The following is a 13,637-nucleotide window of genomic DNA, read 5'->3' as shown; positions in this document are numbered from 1 at the left end:
CAATCTTTTCAAAAAGAACTGACACCAATCCTGCTCAAAAACTTCCACAACTTGATGAAAAAGAAATACTACCTAATTCATTTGATGAAACTATGATACAAGAAAAGAAAACTACAGACAAATCTCCCTAATGAACAAAAATGGGAAAAATTTTAACAAAATACTAGCAAATTGTATCCCACACCACATTAAAAGAATTATACACCATGATCAAGCGGGATTCATACCAGGAATGCAAGAAAGTTTCAACACAAGAATGTCAATCAACATGATACAGCATATTAGCAAATCTAAAGGGAAAAATCACATGTACATATCAATTGAGGCTGAAAAACATTTGACAAAATCCAGCATCCTTTCCTGATAAAAACATTTCAAAAGTTAAGCATCAAAGGAAACTTTCTAAATATCATAAAGGCCATATATGAAAAACCCGTAGCCAGCATCAGACTTAATTCTGAGAAATTGAAGCATCCCCCTTGAGATCAAGAATGAAACAAGTATCCCCATTGTCACCACTATTATTCAATATTGTATTAGAAGTGCTAGCTGGAGCAATAAGATAGGAGAAAGAAATAAAAGACATCCAAATAGGAAGAGAAAAAATAAAACATTCATTATTTGCCAATGATGTGATACTATACTTAGACTACCCTTAGAAATCTACAAGAAAACTACTTGAGCTAATAAACATATTTAACAAAGTGGCAGGATACAAGGTTAACATACAAAAATCAGTAATGTTTCTATACACAAGCAATGACCTATCTGAGGTAACAACGAAGACAAAATTTCCATTTAGAATAGCAACCAGAAGAATTAGGTATCTAGGAAAAACCTAACCAGGGATGTCAAGAACTTATAAACAAATAATCACAGAAAAAAATGCTAAAAGAATAAAAAATGACCTAAATAGATGGAAAGATATTCCATGCTCATGTATAGGGAGGTTGAATATCATCAAGATATCAATTCTACCAAAACGAATTTACAGATTCAGTGCAATACCAATAAAAATCCCAACAACCTGATTGAAGATTGGAAAAACAGGTTATCAAATTTATACGGAAGGGAAAGAGACTTTGAATAGCTAAAGATATTGTTATGGTCAGGTTCATATGTCAACTTGTCCAAGTGGTGGTATCTGTTTGTCTGGTTGGCAAAGTGCTGGCCTGTCTGTTGCTCTGAGGACATTTCATAGAATTAAATCATGATCATACCATGATCCACAGATGATTCCATTTGTAATAAGCCAAGGGGAGTATCTTCTGCAATGAGTGATGCTTAATCTAATCACTGGAAGCCTTTTAAGGAGGATTCAGAAGAGACAGGCTCTCTTCCTGCTTTGGTCAGTGAGCCTCTCCTGTTGAGTTCATGCAGACCCTCCATTGGAATCATCAGCTTCACAGTCTGCCCTACAGATTTTAGGCTGTACATTCCCACAGTTCATGAGACACTTTTATAAATTTTCTTTTTTTTTTTTTTTAACATGGGCAGGTACCGGGAATCAAACCCAGGTCCTCTGGCATGGCAGGCAAGCATTCTTGCCTGCTGAGCCACCATGGCCTGCCCTATAAATTTTATATTTACAAATATTTCTTACAGATTCTGTTTCTCTAGAGAACCCTAACTAATACAACTTGGAACTGGGAGTGGTTCTTAAGAAACAGAATCTTAAAAATGGGTTTTTATGAATGGTTTTCTATGCTGACTGGACTCAAAGGTACTAAGGACTCTGATTCCCATAGTCAGAATGACACTGCCAATCCATGGAGTCAGTTGGCAAATGAGATAGTCAAAATATCACTACACGGTTCTTTGAATGCTTTGCTTGTATGAACCCAGGCTCTGGAGTTAAAATTTTTCACACCTTTTTGGAGATTTGTGGAAATAGGTATATTGAGATGTTGGCTGGTTGTTGTTAGATACACTGGATACATTAATGAGTGAAAGGGATGGGCTAAAGTCTTCAAACAAGAAGCTTAAGCGCTGTCTGAGAGATGTAGAAGATTCTATGAGTGTCCTGAAGGAAAATCTTATTTTCTATTGCTGTAGACTTGAGATCTATGAAAATCAGGCTCAGAATCTTGTTGTTAGAGTAGCAACTATAGAACATAAAGAAATCTCAATTATGCATGCTGTCTGCCATTAAAGTGAGGGCATTGATTGGAAAGGAGAGGCACTCTGAAAATGGGATGGTGACAAATGGATTGATAATGATGTCAGTGATGAGGTTGAAACCATAGGTCATGCTGAGTCTTCTCTAGGTAACTCTGTAAAAGTCTGCCCAGAGGACATAACCACCCCACCTCAGCCTGCCTTGAGGTGTTGGCTACACATCTTCCTCCTGAAGGGATTAGCCCTAGAGTGATTAATCATCTTTCACCAGATGAAACTGCAAATGAAGGCCCTGAAGAAAATGGCTTGGAAGATATTTCTAATTCCTTTCATGACCGACCGCACCCCCATTTCTTCCAGACCTATAACTGAACTAAAGTCCCAACAGGCCCCTAAAGGTGAGGTACAAAGTATCACACATAAGGAGGTACATTATACTCCAAAAGAACTGTGTGAGTTTTCCAATTTACATAGACAGAAATCAGGAGAAAATGTGGGGCAATGGATTTTAAGGGTGTGGGCTAATGGTGGGAGGAATATAATGCTGGATCAGGTTGACTTTACTGATATGGTGCCACTAAGAAAGATTTTGCATTCAATGTTATAGCTTGGGGGTTGGAAAACGTATTAACAGTTTGTTTGGATGGTTGGTTGAAACATGGATCAAAAGGTGGCCGACATTACCTGAGGTTGAAATGCCAGAACTGCCCTGGTTTAATGTAGATGAGGGGATCCAGAGGCATAGAGAGACTGGGATGTTAGAATGGATTTATCATGCAAAGCCTGCTCTTACACCCCAGGATGTCTGGAGGATGTACCATTTACCAGAACAGTGAGGAATAAATTTGTGAGACTAGCATCATCATCCCTGAAGAGCTCTGTAGTTATTTTTCTCTGTAGGTCAGATATTACTGTGGAAACTGCTGTCACTGAGCTAGAATACTTAAACACAATGGGGATGACCAGCTCTTGAGTTGGCAGAAGCCAGGTGGCAGCACTTAATCACCAAAGACAAGGTGGACGTGGCTATTATAATAGACAGCAAACTCAAAGCAGGAGTCAAAACAATCTGACTCACAGAGATTTGTGGCATTGGCTAGTAAATCATGGGGTACCTAGAAATACAATAGATGGGCACTCTACTAAGTCCCTCTTTGAGCTGTATTAACAAAGGAGTTCTACATCAAGTGAACAGAAGTATAACCTGAATTACAAAAACACAGAGTCAGGTCTACTTAATCAATTTCCAGACTTGAGACAGTTTACAGACCCAAAGCCCCTTGAATGAAGGGGAGGCCAGATCCCTTCAGAATAGAGCCCTGTTACACGGCCACAAATTTATACTGTTAAATTTTCTCCAAACCTTCCCCAAGGAGACCAACAGCCTTTTAACAGGGTAACTGTGCATTAGGGAAAAGGAAATGATCAGGTATTTTGGGGATGATTAGACACTGGTTCAGAAGTGACGTTAATTCCAGGGGACCCAAAACATCACTCTGGTCCACCAGTCAGAGTGGGGGCTTATGGAGGCCAGATAATCAATGGAGTTTTAGCTCAGGTCCATCTCACAGTGGGTTCAGTGGGCCCCCGGACTCATTCTGTAGTTGTTTCCCCAGTTCCAGAACATATAATTGGAACAGGCGTACTGAGCAACTGGCAGAATCCCCATATTGGCTCTCTAACTCGTGCAGTGAGGGTTATTATGGTGGAAAAGGCCAAGTGGAAGCCACTAGAACTGCCCCTACCTAGCAAAATAGTAAATCAGAAGTAATACTGGATTCCTGAAGGGATTGCAGAGATTACTGCCACTCTTAAGGAATTGAAGGATGCAGGGGTGGTGATTCCCATCACATCCCCATTCAACTCTCCTATTTTGTCTGTGCAGAAAACAGATGGGTCTTGGAGGATAACAGTAGATTATCTTAAGTTCAACCAGGTGGCAATTGGAGTTGACTTATCCATCATCATAGCATCCCATACAGCATTGCTTCTGATCAAGGAACACACTTCACGGCCAATGAAGTGTGGAATGGGCACATGCTCAAGGGATTCTCCGATCTTACCATGTTCCCCATCATCCATAAGCGGCTGGTTTGATAGAACAATGGAATGGTCTTTTTGAAAACTCAATTTTGGTGCCAACCAGGAGGCAATATCTTGAAGGGCTGGGGTAATGTTCTTCAGGAAGCTGTGTATGCTCTGAATCAGCATCCAGTCTGTGGCGCTGTTTCTCCCATAGCCCAGATCCATGGGTCCAGAGACCAAAAAGTGGGAATGGGAGTGGCACCACTCGCTATTACCCTAGTCATCCACTAGGAAAATTTTTGCTTCCTGTCCCTGTGACCCTGAGCTTTGTTGGTCTACAGGTTTTAGTTCTAAAAGGGGGAGTGCTTCCACCAGGAGCAAAAAGAATGATTCTATTGAACCAGAATCTAAGACTGCCACCTGGTGACTTTGAGCTACTAATGCCCCTGGATCAACAAGCCAAGAAGGGGATTACATTATTTGCTGGGGTGCTTGACCCTGACTATCAGGGGGAAATAGGACTGCAACTACACAATGGTGCTAAAGAACAGTTTTCCTGGAATAAAGGAGATTCCCTCGGGTGTCTTTCAGCACTACCATGCCCTGTGATTAGAATCAATGGAAAACTGCAACAACCCAATCCATGCAGGACTGCCAATGGCTTTGAAACTTCTGAAATGAAGGTCTGGGTCACCCCACCAGGCAAAGAACCACAGCCAGCTGAAGTGCTTGTTGAGGGTAAAGGGAACATAAAATGGGTAGTGGAAGAAGGTAGTGATAAATATGAGCTATGACCATGTGATCAGTTACAGAAACAAGGACTGTAGTTCTGTTTTGTTCATATTATACTATTTAAATTGTAAGATATCACGTTTAAGATTGAATATTACCAAAGGACTTGCACCCTATTCTGGGGAGATTTAATGTGTTTCCAGTTAGATGTAGGACCTTTAAGTATTGTTAGGTGAAAGAAAAAAATGTGTGTTTTATTTTATTCTATTTAGAAATTAGGTATGGTTTAAGATGATGAGCTTAGCTGCCAATTTGACAAGGGTGGGCTGTCATGGTCTGGTTCATGTGTCAACTTGGCCAAGTGGTGGTACCTGTTTGCCTGGTTGGGCAAGTGTTGACCTGTCTGTTGCTATGAGGACATTGCATCAAATTAAGTCACTCTCATGTTGCCTGCATCCACAGCTGATTCCACTTCTAATCAGCCAAGGAGTGTGTCTTCTCCAATGAGTTATGCTTAATCTAATCACCGGAAACCTTTTAAGAAGGATTCAGAAGAGACAGGCTCTCTTCCTGCCTTGGCCGGTGAGCCTCTCCTATGGAGTTCATCCAGACCCTCCATTGGAATTGTCAGCTTCACAGCCTGCCCTGCAGGTTTTGGACTCTACAGTCCCATGCTTATTTGAGACACTTTTATAAATTTTATATTTATGAGTGTTTCCCCTTGATTCTGTTTCTCTAGAGAACCCTAACTAATATAGAAATCCAAAAAAAGAAGAGCAAACTGGGAGATCTATCAGTTCCTGACCTTGTAGCTTAATATAAAGCCACAGTGGTCAAAACAGTAAAGTACTGGCACAAAGACAGAAGGACTGACCAGTGAAATAGAGTCAAGAATGTAGAGATTGACCACCAAATTTATGGACTTTTGATCTTTCATAAGGCACCCAAATCCACTAAATTGGGACAGAATTGTCTTTTCAAAAAACTGGCATGGAATAATGGATTTCAATAGCCAAAAAAATGAAAGAAGATGCCTACCTTACATCCTATATGAAAATTAATTCTAAATGCATCAAAGACTTAAATGTAAAAGCCAGTACTATAAAAATTTCTTGAAAAACAATGTAGGGAAACATCTTCAAGATCTAGTAATAGGTGGTAGCTTCTTAAACTTTATGCCTAAATCACAAGCTGTGAAATAAAAAATAGACAAATGGTAACTTCTTAAGATCAAAAGCTGCTGTGGCTCAATGCACTTTGTTAAAAAGGGGAGGAGGCAACAAACTCAAGTGGAGGAAATATTTGGAAACCACATATTGGATAAAGGCTTAATATCCTGTGCATATAAAGAAGTTATACAGCTCACCAACAAAAGAACAAAGAACCAATTGTAAAATGGTCAGAGGAAATGAATAGGTACTTTTCTGAGGACCAAAAACAGATGGCTAAAAAGTAGATGAAGAGCTGCTCATCTCCATTGTCTATAAGAGAAATGCAAATTAAGAAGACAATGAGATATCACCTCACACCTCTAAGAATGGCTGCTATTAAGCAAACAGGAAACTATAAATGTTGGAGTAGATGTGGAGAAATTAGAACACTTATTCACTGTTGGTGGGAATGTAAAATGATTCAGCCCCTGTGGAAAACAGTTTGGCAGTTCCTCAGAAACTAAATATTGAGTTTCCCTATGACCCTGCAATACCAATATTTGGTAAATACCCAGAAGAGTTGAGGGCAGTGACACAAATAGACATTTACACAATGATGTTTATCACAGCACTATTCACAATTGCCAGAAGATGGAAAAAATCCAGGTGTTCATCAATGGATGAGTGGATAAACAAAATGTGATATATGTGTTCGATGGACTCTTATGCAATGTTCTAGTTTGCTAGCTGCCGGAATGCAATATACCAGAAATGAAATGGCTTTTAAAAAGGGGAATTAATAAGTTGCTAGTTTAAAGTTCTAAGGGCAAGAAAATGTCCCAATTAAAACAAGTCTATAGAAGTATTTAATTTAAGGCATCTGTAGAAAGATACCTTGGTTCAAGAAGGCCAATGACATTCAGTGTTTCTCTCTCAGCTGGTAGGGTACAAGGCAAACATGGTGGCATATGCCATTTTTCTCTCCATGTCTCTTGCTTCATGTAGCTCCCTGGCAGGAGTTTTCCTTCTTCATCTCCCAAAGTTTCTGGCTGGTGAATTCTCTGCTTCATGGTTCTACAGCCTTCTGAAGCTTTCTCCAAAATACTTCATCTTTTATAGGATTCAGTAAACTAATTAAGACCCATGTAGAATGGGTGGAGACATGTCTCCATCTAATCAAGTTTAATACCCACAATCGACTGAGTCACATCTCCATGGAGATAACCTAATCAAGTTTTCAAATTACAGTACTGAAAAGGGATTAGAAGAAACTGTAGCCTCCATGTGATTTATTAGGATTAAAAAATGGCTTTTCTAGGATACATAAACCTTTTCAAACCAGCACATGTGGCATTTAGACAAAACGATGTCCTGGAACATATTAGAACATGGATGAACCGTGAGGACATAATACTGAGTGAAATAAGTCAGACACAAAAGGACAGATACTGTGTGATTCCATTATTAGGACTCTGACAAAGCCATCAGTGTTCTGGAGCAGCTGGAAAGAAAAATCTGAGTTGAGGGTATGGTAGCCCATGACAAAGTCTGGGAACTGTTCTTTAGCTGCAGTGTGCTTTGAAAAGTGTTGTTTTTTTCTTTCTTTTCTTTGTACATATATATGTTATTTTTACAATAAAAATTGAATAGAAAAATGCCATACTCATTTATAGTAATATTAGATAAAATGAATTCCCAAAATCAAATATTTAAAAATATTTAGTAACACAGATCACTGCTATAGCAAAGATGATATTTGTAATAACTTTTTACTTGATATTTTGAGAATGCACACAGTTTTGATAGTTAATTAGCTGGTATTTAGGATCCTCTTAATATTTATAGTTCAAGTAACTCTGATATCTGTATTTATAGATTTTTTCCTTCCTTGCTTTGATTTTAAATTGGTTTATGAAACATATTGTACAAACAGGCTTTACTTTATTAAATTTACTTTAACATTTTTTAACATGCCTATGTATAAACTAACTAAGATACCCATTTTAGGTGGTTAAGATTTCCACATATTAGCTGTAAAAAACTGTAAAAAATATTTGTATCCTCATATTTTCCTGAAATAATGAAAATATCTGGTATATTTTATATATTGCTATATATTGCTAATATATAGCAATGCAGATATTTGTAAGTACCTTCTACTTGATATTCTGAGAACATTCACAGTTGTGAAAGCTGATCAAATGGTATATAAGTTAGTTTTTACTACCTAGAATTTAAGAACTTTGCTATCTGAATGTGTAGATTTTTTCCTTGTTGCCCTAAGTTTAAATTGGCTCAAAATTTACACAAGCCTGTGCAAAAGCACAGGTTTTACAATGATTATATGAATACTTTATTTAAATATGCCTATGATTACACTAACAAACATACATTTTTGGTGGTTCTAAATGTGTTTGTTTACTTAAATAAAAGTTTAAAAAAAGGCACACAACCTAATAATTCTTCCTTGTCTAATAGTTCAGAACACACCACAAGCCTGTCCCATCTAAAGCCTAGGTTCTTCTCATCTGTCTTAAGACTCTAAAAGCCATATTCAAGAAGCTTAAGCTTGTTTAGATTTGTTTGTATTCTAGTTTTCCATAATGTCAAATGAATGAGGGAAAATAATATTTGTCATTTTTTTAAAATAATATTGGTTTCAGGGAGACATAATATTTCTCAATTTAAAAGTGCTATCCATTCAGTCTTCTGCTGGCTAACTGATACTACCTGAGGTACACTATAAATCTTCCTGAAAGACAAAGACCAAAAAACTGGCTAATTATAAGGGTCTCATGTCTAAACCAGATGCTGGTAGACCATAAAGATTATTGTCAGCTAGAACATGTGTAACTCATTCAAACTATCTTTTTAGTCTAATGTTATTTTTATATCAAAAAGTAGTTCTACTCTTAAAGGTAATAGAATGAACTAGTAGCAATGCTATCTTCCATTTTAAACTCATTCACAGTGAAAGTCATCTCTACAACATCTCTAGCTGTTAAAGAATAAGCATCCAATCTTTCTACCAAGGCAGAATGATCAAACTAGTCACGTAGCAAAGAACAGTCACATAAAGCAATGTGCAAAAGGTGGTCTCAAATACGTTAAGAACCACGTGTTTTTTAAGATGACTACCCAAATTCTATCCTTTACAATTTATTCCCCTCTCTCTATTTTCCAAATTTTCTATAGCACTATTAAACTGCCTTTATTTTAATACTAATTTATTAAGTACAAAGCTGCAATTCAGTTTAAGTCTGCAAGCAAAAAAAGGAAAAGTAACAGAAATGCAAAATAAGTCAATGCTAAAGTTACTTGATTTTGTATTCTAAATTCTAGGAACAACTCTACTAAAACCTACAGATAGCAGGAAAGCATGTTTTAGTGGTATAAGACATATAACTAACTTAGATTCAGAATTAATCAAATACCAGTCATATTTTTAAGTTCATATGAAACTGGTGAAACAGACCACTCCTTACAATATCAACTTAAAATATCTTGTGTCAACTGAGCCTGGTCTGAAGCATTCCAAACTAGTTTACCTACTGAGTTATAAACACAACCTTTTAATTCCAGAATAGGTTATACTTTGAATAAGTTTCATGTGTATTTATAAATACCTTGATTGTGAACTACTTATTTAAAAATGTAATCTTTAATATTTTTTTACATCCTGACAGAATATGATCCCCAAATGCAGAAAGCAAACAACAAACACTGTTAAACTTCATGCAATCAAGTGTCAGTTCTGTTCATCAGCTGGACACTAAGCTTGGAGCAAATTCTCATACTCCTTGGGGTAGCACCAAGTTAGAAAGAAGCATAATGAGAAAAGAATGAATTTCTTTCATCTCTTCCCTCAAGTAAATATATTCTTTTGTCTGCAATCATTTTTCCTTTGATGAAAAAGTTTATTAGTATTTTGCATCAACAAAAAGAACATCAAGTATTTTTCAAGGAGCTTAAAAGTTCTTAAAATATTTTCATAACAAAAGGCAACAAATCACAAGAAGGTAAGAGGAAATTAGAAAGAGAACCTGCCATGATAACTCTATTAAAATGTATTATTACTTAAAAAAAAAATGAAGATGAGGGATGCAAGGGTAGTTCAGTGGTAGAATTCTCACCTGCCATGGGTTCAATTCACAGCCCGTGCACTTCCCCCCCACAAAATAAGCAAACACACAGAAAACAAAACAAGCAAAAATTCAACAATGATACTGCAAAATGAGATACTCACATAGAAAAGGAATGAAATATGCCCCCCCATCATACAGCATACCAAGAAAAAAAAAGTGAAGGTGAAAGATGACATTATGTAGAATAGTAACTGAGACAATCTATTGTGGTCTAACATACTAACACATACAATAAACAGAATTTTATAACTGGAATTGAAAGAATCTCAGGTGAAAACCAAGAAATGGAGAGCAATGAAACTGTGATAAGGTTCTAGCATTATCAAGGATTTGGTAATAGTAATAATTTGCAATAGACAACAATTGGTTTAAAATGTATTGAGTGATATCTTTGGTAAGCACTAAAATACAAAACTGAGTAATAAAACCATGGATTACTCAAAAGGAAGACAGTAAAGGAGAGAGAAAAGGATATACAACCAATGGTTCAAGTAGAAAAAGAGTAAGAAGGTATGTAAGCCCCAAATGTATTAGTAGTTGCATTAAATGTAAATTAACCAAATGCATCAATTTAAATATTGATTATTTTAATAGAGATCTGTGAATTCTGTATGACCAACACATTAAGAGAAACTTTATAAATTATAAGCACAAATGCTAGCAAGATCCAGAAACAGAATACGAATCATACCCTAGAAACTGCTTTCCTATCTTTTTCCAAACACTACCCCCCAACTCATTACCCTGATTTTAACATTATATTTATTATCTCAAATGGAAAAATCTGCATGCATTTTTTGTAGATGTTCTATCTATACCCTTTTTGTATGTTTGAGTTTCCTCCATATAATTGCATGTATTGTAGCTTTTTCACTCTCATTCTCGGACAATGTTCCAATTTATAAATATACCTCAAATTATTCATTTGACTGATGTGAGGCCTTTGGGGAGTTTTCACCTTTCTGTTATAGAAAGAATTGCTGTTATAAATATTTCTTTTGCATTAAGACATTATATTTTCCAGTTAGGTAAAAAATGTAGAAATGAAATATAGTATGTGCATGTGCATATATTTGCATTTAGTAGACACTACAAAATTTTCAAAGTGGTTATACCAATTGCCACTTGTGCTGGTTTTGGAAGGATTTATACTCTAGAAAAGCCATGTTTTAATCTTAATCAATCTTGTGGGAGCAACCATTTCTTCTAATCCCTGTTCAGTACTATAGGTTGGAAACTCAATTAGGTTATCTCCACAGAGATGTGACTTAATTAATTGTGGGCATTAAACTTGATTAGATGGGGATGTATCGCCACCCATTCTACCTGGATCTTGATTAGAGACATTTTGGAGAGGGTTCCTCTTTTGAGAACAAGAAGAGAGCTGCAGAACCATGCCAGAGGGGCAATAGAACCACAGAGCCCACCAGCCAGCAGCCTTTGGAGATGAAGGAGGATATACATTCCAGGAAGCTTCATAAAGCAAGAGGCCTGGAGACAAAGTAGCAGATCCTGCCATGTTAGCCATGTGCCCTTCCAGCTGAGAAGAAATGCTGAATGGCATTGGCCTTCTTGACCAAGGTATCTTTCCCTGGATGCCTTAGATTGTACATTTCTATAGACTTGTTTTAATTTGGACAACTTCACAGCCTTAGAACTGTAAACTAGCAACTTCTTAAATTGTAAAAATTCAGAAATGGATAGTGCAATGCTACCTAATTGTAGCACAATAATATTATTACACTGAATGAAGCTGAATGTGAGAATGATAGAGGGAGGAGGGCTGGGAGCACAAATGAAGCCAGAAGTAAAGATGGACAATTGATTTGAATAGTGAATAAAGAAATATTTGCAGAGTCCCCTTAGGGGAATGGCAAGAAAGGGGGAAAATTCAACTTACCCCTTTGGAGCATTTCTTATATTCTCGCAAGTAATGGGGACAACCAAACTAATAGGTTGTCCCTCAACAACTTATCCCCTCAAAGGTTATTGAGGGTTGTCCCTCCCTCAATCTTGGGGTTTGTTCATATAAAACTTATCCCCACAAAGGGTAAATTAAGCCTACTTAAAATTAAGCATAACAGTCATCCCCAGAGAACCTCTTTTGTTGTTCAGTTGTGGCCTATCTCTCTCTCCACTAACACAGCAAGCAAACTCACTGCCCTTTCCCTCTCTATATGGGGCATAACTCCAAGGCCTGTAAAGCTCCCTGGCAATGTGGGACAAAAATCCTAGAAGGACCTGGGACTCAGCATCAAGGGATTGAGAAAAACTTCTCAACTGAAAGAGGGAAGAGAGAAATGAGACAAAATAAAGTGTCAATGGCTGAGAGATTTCAGAGTTGTGAGGTTATCCTAGAGGTTATTCTTACACATTTTATAGATATCCCCTTTTTTCAGTTTAAGGTTTATTAGTGAGATTAGAGGGAAGTGCCTGAAACTGTAGAGCTGTGTTCCAGTAGCCATGTTTCTTGAAGATGATTGTATAACAATATAGCTTTCACAATATGACTGTGTGATTGTGAAAACCTTGTGTCTGATGTTTCTTTTATCTATGGTATGCACAGATTAGTAAAAAATATGGATTAAAAATAAATAATAGAAGGAACAAATGTCAAAATAAATTGGGTAGATGGAAATACTAGCAGTCAATGAGAGAGAGGTGTAAGAGGTATGGTATGCATGAGACTTTTTTCTTGTTTCTTTTTGTTTCTTTTTCTGGAGTGATGCAAATGTTCTAAGAAATGATCATGGTGATGAATAAAATAAAATCAGTGGTGAGCCACTGCTTGTATACCATGTATGGAATGTTTGGGGACTTTGCAGCCAAGAAGAACCAGTCAGAGCTACTGCGAGTCATGAACAGCAAGAAGCCTCAGCTGGACATTAACAAGGGCCTCCAGTAAGCAAATGAGGGAGGAGGACCAGGAGGAAGCCGCCAAGTGGAGAAAAATGAACCAAAAGGGCAAGAGAAAGTGGGGCCAACAGGGTCCTGGGGGCAAGAGGAAAGGGGCCCTGCCCAGCCAGGGAGGGAAGAGGAGAGGGGGCTTGAGGGGCAAGATGCATTCTGGGCCACCTGGCTTGGGTGGTAAGAGAAAAGGAGGACAGCACCAAGGAGGAAAGAGGAGGAAGTAATAGAGGCACCCTCGGACTAAACCGGGAAACACGTACTAAATGTTAAATTCTAGATATAGCAGGGGGAATAGAAGAAGATGGCCACTATCTTCACCCAGCTTGGGGTTAAAGAGACAGGATTGCCCTCTCCTCAAGAAAGTAAGTGTTGGACTCTACAAATTGTTTTTCCTACAACCGAGACTTCAGTTGGAAATTAAAACTTAGGGAAAGGACTTGATTGAAACCAGGAATGAGTTTCTGTTTTTAAATACCCACCTTTCTTTTTAACTTTGTATATGGGTGAGGGAGAGTTGGTCATATTTCAGAGACTTACAATGAATTAATTTATACAT

Source organism: Tamandua tetradactyla, chromosome 7 (assembly GCF_023851605.1).
Source record: "Tamandua tetradactyla isolate mTamTet1 chromosome 7, mTamTet1.pri, whole genome shotgun sequence".
In the NCBI taxonomy this organism is placed as follows: Eukaryota; Metazoa; Chordata; class Mammalia; order Pilosa; family Myrmecophagidae; genus Tamandua; species Tamandua tetradactyla.
This window is presented reverse-complemented; position numbering follows the sequence as displayed.